We start from the raw sequence: 7,158 nt of genomic DNA on the forward strand, positions 1-7,158 counted from the left end.
GAGACCCCTTCTTCTCTCTTTCTCTTGGCTAGCCACCATCGCCGACGATTGTAGCAGGGGCGGCCGGCGATGGTTCGGCCAATGGTGGCCGAGGGTGGGGAAGGTGAGGGCACAGCCACCCTGGCTGTTGCCCTTGGACCAAAGAGGTGGAGGAAGAACCCTTCTCTCTCATCCACCCCTTCTTTTGATCTCTTCACCGGGACCGATTATCGTCGCGGCGTGGCTGCGGCTATGGCTGGCGACGACGTAGGCTGGTGGTACAAGGGTGGGAGTCGGGCCACCCCGACTGCCCTAGATCTGGAGGGATTGAGATGTTTGGGGACCTGGTGATGGACCCCATAGTAGATATGAATTATGGTTCAGAATATTTTAATATTAAATAATTTAGTTCGTGATTTATAATTGATGTTGTAGGGGAGGAGTCAGCGGAGCCAGAAGGTTTTGATCAGGGGACTCAGCACCCCAGCTCGTAGGTTGTGATCCAGATCCGTATTTGAGTCAGTCCACAAATTTCTGTAAGAATCCCTACAACTGAGCACTTTTATTTATGCATATATTGGATTTATCGTTGGATATATTTTATCAGTATGCTGCTATTTGTTTTTGAGCTTGTATGACACTATGAGGTGTGCATTTTGTTTATTATAAAAGTATTGGAATAATTAAATTGAGAATGAATAACATATTTTGAGAAATTATGAAAATATGTGACGTGATTGAAATGTAATTAAACATGTAAAACTAGACATGTAAAATGGGTTGGACTAACCTCGTCATGAGATAGCCTCTACGAGCTTATGCGTAGGATAGCTGCCATGAGCTTATGCGTGGGATAGCCTCTACGAGCTTATGCGTAGGATAGCCTCCACGGGCTTATGCGTGGGATAGCCTCTACGAGCTTATGCGTAGGATAGCCTCCACGGGCTTACGCGTAGGATAGCTGCCACGAGCTTATGCGTGGGATTTGTGCAGTCTTGGACTGGGTCATGAACTTGGTTAGTCCAAAGTCAGAAGTGAAAAGTCTGAAAACTTGGGAATCAGAGTAATACGGGAATGGATCACATAATGTGAAAAAGGATTTATGTGTATGAAATGGTTACATATATTTGCTGTTTGTTGAGCCTTTGAAATGATGAAATGATATTATTTTGATGTTTTGATCATTTTATTATTATTACTGTGTGTGGCTGTTGGGATTCTTACTGGGCTGGAAAAGCTCATACTACTCTTACTTTCTTTTTTCAGAGGCACTGGATTCGTAGGATCTGTCGGGTGGGACAAGGAGTGAGATCGATCTGGAGTCAGACTGCTAGATAGTTAGAAGCAGCTTATCTTTTATTGATGAACATTTGAAAATCTTGTAATTGAACCAATTGTTTATTTGGACATGTCAGATTTGTCAATTTGAATTAAATAATTGGTTGTGGATTTTGAATTGTTGTTTATCTTAGGCCTTGCATGATCTTTAGGGCACTGCTCTAGGGCTCATGCGGTCGGTCGCGTGTCGGACCCAGGTGGTGGGTTCGGGGCGTTGATGAGAGTACAAAAGTATAATTTTCATACTATCATAATTAATATTATAGCTAATCTTTATTAATAAAATTAATAAATTAATGTTTTATTTGTGTCTGAGTGCAAGTAATTCAAGAGATTCAATAACGCTAGGTTTCAGCTCAATGCCTGGCAGCCCGAGCTCAATAAATTCTCCAGTGTCCGTGATGTGGCGACTCAACAGTTCCTAACCTAAAATTCCCATGTATCCACGTCAACGGGCTGAAGCCAGTTTTCCCAACCGACCGTGGACCTCCATGCACATGCAAACGGGCTCTTCAATTCCAAGCACCGTGGCATCTCATCCGCCAAGGAAACACGAAACAGAAACTGTCCGCATGGCATCTCACGTCGTCCCCAAGGAGCGTCTCATCCTTTTCCAAGCACATTAGCAACGCTTCAATCCCAGCTTTCCAACGAACAGCGGTCGTGAGGAGCTTCCCAGCATCTTCCAACCGTCCGTGGCTCCCAACGGCAGCGAGGGAAATCCAAAAGCCAAACCGGCTCTTTCTTTCATCCGTGAAACAACTCCCCAAGTTCTTTTGGCTTCCAAGCAACAGAGAACCGTCCCAGCCATGAAGAACATCCCAAGCGATTCGACTTCATCTAATCCGAGTCTCATCCACTCCCAGCAGCGTTTCAGCTTCTCCGATTGCTTCTCCTCCTTCAAACATGCTGAAAGTATCTATAAAAGGAACCGGGAAGGGGCTACGAGAAGGGATCCGGGGGAGGAAGGAGGGGATTCATTCCTACACAGCCGACGGAAGAGGAGGAAAGAAGGAGGAGAGGCTACGAAGCCAACATCCACATCTTTCTCAGCCGAGCGAGAGAGGACAAGAGGCCACGGAGGAGAGAAGGACACGGAGCAAGAGGGAGAGGCGACCAGGAAGCCATCCATCTGCACCTCCTCTTCCGATCCATCTACTCAGCCGAGCGTGCGAAGGAGGAGGAGGCCAGCAGCCGTGACGGAAGAGGAAGGGAGCCAGCCGGGCGAGAGGAGGAGGAGACGCGAGAGAGAGAAGAGAAAACAGAGCACTCTGTTTTCTCAACCAAAGGAAACCAAAAAAAAAAAAAAAAGAAAGAAAAAGGGATTTATGCTTATTTTATTTATTTTATGCTAATCCCTTTTATAAAAATGCTTGCATCTCATATGGATAACTAAATCTCTTTTAGCTAAGGCTAGGGAAAAGCCTAGCATTTTCTTCATGTATTTTCTTTAATCATCAATGGGATTTTAATATTTTTGATTTGATTATGGTGCAGTAGATTTATAAGAATTATTTCAAACTTATATATTTTTTTGATTTGTTATTTCCCCCGGGTATAACAGATACTTAGAAATCCCTGTAGTTTAAAATAGAATTACTGTAATACTGCCCATAAAACTAAATCTATTTTATTATGATTAATAGATGATTTTAAGAAAAGCATGATTAAGTGCTAGGCTGAATCCTAATGCCTTAGTTATATTTTTATCAATCTGAATATTATTTAGCCTTTAGTTTTTGTTCACTGTCAAATCCCTGTAGATTCGATCTCGGACTCACCGAGAATATTACTTTGCTACACCCTATACTTGGGGTATTCTACATTTAATTTTCCTTTTAAAAGGAGCAAGATTAAAATCGTAGCAAGTTTTTGGCGCCGTTGCCGGGGATTTGCAACGTGCGAACGAGAACAAGGCTGCAAATTTCAATTTTTAATTTCTAGATCTTCAATTTTTCTTTATTTTTAACAAGGTTGAAATTTCAAATCTTTTCAGATTCAAGGACGACACAAAGCAGGACTAGTAACGAGGAAGATCAAGATCAAATTTTTGGATTCCCGGAGTGAACAAACTCCGGTCGTGAGTATTTAAATTATTTTTCCTATTTTGTTCATACTAGTCCTATTTTAATTCCTAGATTAGAATTTTACTCTTGTTAAAAAAAAATAATAATTAAAATAATAATAAAATAAATAAAATTAAAAATTAAAAATTTAAAAAAAAAAATTAGCAAGTTTGCTTGATCAACTATTCAAATGCAATTTAATGTCATGACATAAAATGTTAAAAATCTTCTTGATTGTTGCATATAGTATAAAGCATTTGCATAAAATAATCTAAGGGCTGAACCCATTAAAAAGATAAGGTCGAGATTTCATCACTCGTCCTTAGCCCAAAAATCATCCCAGTGCATAAATATCCTAAGCCTAATTAAAATCAACTAGACGTTGGCCCCTAAGGATATTCGAGCTCAATAGGATGAAGACCACTGAAAGTTGCACCAATTTCGCTCTGTGGCCCGGTCGATGTCTAGGCAAGCTTTGTCCCTCTAAGTGATTGAAGGGAGACAGTTTCTGTTCGAGGAAAGTGGGTTTTAAGTGGGACCTTTGCTACACGCATCGTGACCCCTCCACTTACCTGGGAGCTTACCTGGTCGACTAAGGTTACTAGACCGGATTGGAGGCTTAAGTGTCCTCTTCAAACCAGTTAGGAGCTGTCTAGAATATTTAGGAAAACATTAGAAATAAGGGTGCTATGCTTTGATACTGTTTGATTGTGAATAATTTTAGTAGCAGGGTGTCAATATTCATAGCTTTAGGTAATATTCATACTCATCCAAAACTCTAAAAAAAATATATATATATATACAAAATAAATAAATAATTAATTAATAATAATAATAATTATAAAAAAAGTCGACTGGTTAATTGGTCAGTATATGCGGTTGTGGCAAAGGGATAAAACGAAAAGATTATTCCGAGTTGAATCAAGGGATAAAAGTTCAAATAATCAAATGAAAGATAATGGTAGTAATCAGGGAGATAATGAATTTCAAGATGACTTACCTATTAGAACGCTTCGTGATTATCTACAACCCACTAGGATCAGTACCCCATCCTGTATGGTTATTCCTACTGCTGCGGGAGCCTTTGACATGAAACCAGGAATAATCCAATTACTCCCAACGTTTCATGGACTTGACTCCGAAAGTCCCTACTTGCACCTGAAAGAATTTGATGAAGTGTGTTCAACACTTCAATTTAATAATATCAATGAAGAGGTAGTGAAGCTTAAGTTATTTCCTTTTTCTTTAAAGGAAAAAGCTAAGTCATGGTTACATTCTTTAAGACCTAGGACCATAGCTACCTGGCAAGAAATGACAAGAGAATTTTTAAAGAAATTCTTCCCAACACATAAAACAAATACACTTAGAAGAAATATCATGAACTTTGCACAAAAAGATGGAGAAACATTTTTTCAGTGTTGGGAAAGATTTAAGGACCTTCTGCTTGCTTGCCCACATCATGGATATGAAATTTGGAGGGTCATTAGTTTCTTTTATGATGGTTTGTCCTCCAATATGAGACAATTTGTAGAAATGATGTGTAATGGTGAATTTATGAATAAGGAACCAGAGGAAGCCTGGGACTATTTTGATCTGTTGGCAGAAAATGCACAGGCTTGGGATACAATAGATAAGAACGAGAAACCTAAAATATCGACTAATACTAAAGGAGGAATGTATCATGTTAAAGAAGAAAATGATGTAAATTTAAAGATTGCTAATCTAACTAGGAAGGTTGAAGCCATTGAATTAAGCAGAGCCAATACAGGAAAGGCACCTACTATAGATGAAAGTATTTGTGAAATCTGTGAGAGTAATGCACACTTAACCAAGGATTGTCCTACAATCCCCGCCTTCCAAGAAGTGTTGCATGATCAAGCGAATTTCACAAATGCTTATAAGAGACCATTTCCTGAAACATATAATCCTAACTGACGAAACCATCCGAATTTTAGTTGGAGACATAGACCCACTGCCAATGAATCTCAAGGAAATTCCATACCCTATGTGCCACCCCATAAGAGATCTCTTGAGGATACTTTGCAGGCATTCATGCAAGGGCAGACCCAGATAAATCAGAATACCATGCAGTCACTTCAAGAACTTAAAAATTCTGTAGGTAGAATTGAGGCTCAACTCAATGTTAGGGAAAAAGGAACATTTCCAGCCCAACCTCAATCTAACCCAAAGGGTCAACATGAGGTCCATGAAGCAAGTTCATCCCAACCTAGATTTGAACAAGCTAAGTCTATCACAACCCTTCGTAGTGGAAAAATAATTAACAAAGAAATTCCAATGAAGGATGACAAACCTGAAAAATCTATTGAAAAGAAGGATGAAGATGATAATGAACAAGATGATCCAATACCTCATCATAAAATAGTTGCTCCATTCCCTCAACGCTTACTTGCGGCTAAAAAAGGAGTACCTGATCAAGAAATTTTGGATATCTTTAAACAAGTAAAGATTAACATTCCTTTATTAGATGCCATTAAGCAGATCCTATCTTATGCCAAATTTTTAAAAGATCTTTGTACCATAAAGCGAAAGCTTTACGTACAAAAGAAAGCTTTTCTAACTGAACAGGTGAGTGCTATTCTCAAATACAATACCCCACCTAAATATAAAGATCCTGGTTGTCCTACCATATCTTGCATCATAGGAAACTTCAGGATACAACGAGCCCTTCTGGATTTAGGTGCTAGTGTTAACTTACTGCCCTATTCAGTTTATGAACAGTTAGGACTTGGTGAACTAAAACCCACCAAGGTTACTCTCCAACTTGCCGATCGATCTATAAAGATACCAAGAGGAGTAGTCGAGGATGTACTTGTCCAAATTGATAAATTCTACTTTCCAGTCGACTTCATAGTATTAGATATCCAGCCTGTCATGAACTGTACCACTCCAATACCTGTCATTCTAGGCCGCCCATTTCTAGCTACTTCCAATGCTTTGATCAACTGTCGAAATGGAATAATGAAAATGTCATTCGGGAATATGACTATAGATTTTAATATATTTAACATTTGCAAACAACCCGATAATGACAACGAAAATGATGAAATTCATGGAGTTAATCTGATCGATTCCATTGTAGAAGATGCTCTTGTCCCATCTCTTTCTTCTGATCCTTTAGAAACATGCCTAACTCATTTCGGAAATACAGATATCAACCAAAACTTTAGAGAAATCAGTGCTATATTAGATTCAGCTCCTTTGTTGGATACAGATAGGTGGAAATCTCGTTTTGAAGAATTGCCCACACGCAACAATAGTCCTCTACCATCTAGTGTTCAAGCACCTAAACTTGAGCTAAAACCTTTGCCATTTGAGCTCAAATATGCATACCTTGGTCAAGAAGAGACTTTTCCAGTGATCATATCATCCCAACTTGAACAAAGTCAAGAACTAAAATTATTAGAAATTCTCAAAGAGCATAAGAGAGCAATAGGGTGGACAATTGCTGATATCAAGGGAATTAGTCCCTCAATTTGCACTCATAGAATCCACCTAGAAGCTAATGCCAAACCTTCTCGTCAACCTCAACGTCGATTAAACCCAAACATGAAGGATGTGGTTAGGGCAGAAGTTCTGAAACTTCTGGATGCGGGTATGATCTACCCAATTTCAGATAGTAAATGGGTAAGTCCAACCCAGGTGGTCCCGAAAAAATCTGGTGTTACTGTAGTCAAAAATGCCAACAATGAATTAGTTCCAACTAGGGTCCCCACTAGTTGGCGTGTATGCATTGACTATAGGAAACTTAATTCTG

General features: G+C 39.4%; 1 non-coding gene across 1 annotated transcript; it reads right to left on the bottom strand.

Annotated features, from left to right (window-relative positions):
* Nucleotides 1-4,742: 4,742 nt before the first annotated feature.
* On the bottom strand, nt 4,743-4,849 carry LOC120112684 (small nucleolar RNA R71). The gene has a single exon (XR_005514256.2). It is a non-coding gene; the product is annotated as a small nucleolar RNA R71 (small nucleolar RNA).
* Between the last annotated feature and the right edge of the window lie 2,309 nt (nt 4,850-7,158).

This window comes from Phoenix dactylifera, chromosome 13 (assembly GCF_051530095.1).
Source record: "Phoenix dactylifera cultivar Ajwa chromosome 13, Ajwa_hap1_PhDact_Kaust_v1.1, whole genome shotgun sequence".
NCBI lineage: Eukaryota > Viridiplantae > Streptophyta > Magnoliopsida > Arecales > Arecaceae > Phoenix > Phoenix dactylifera.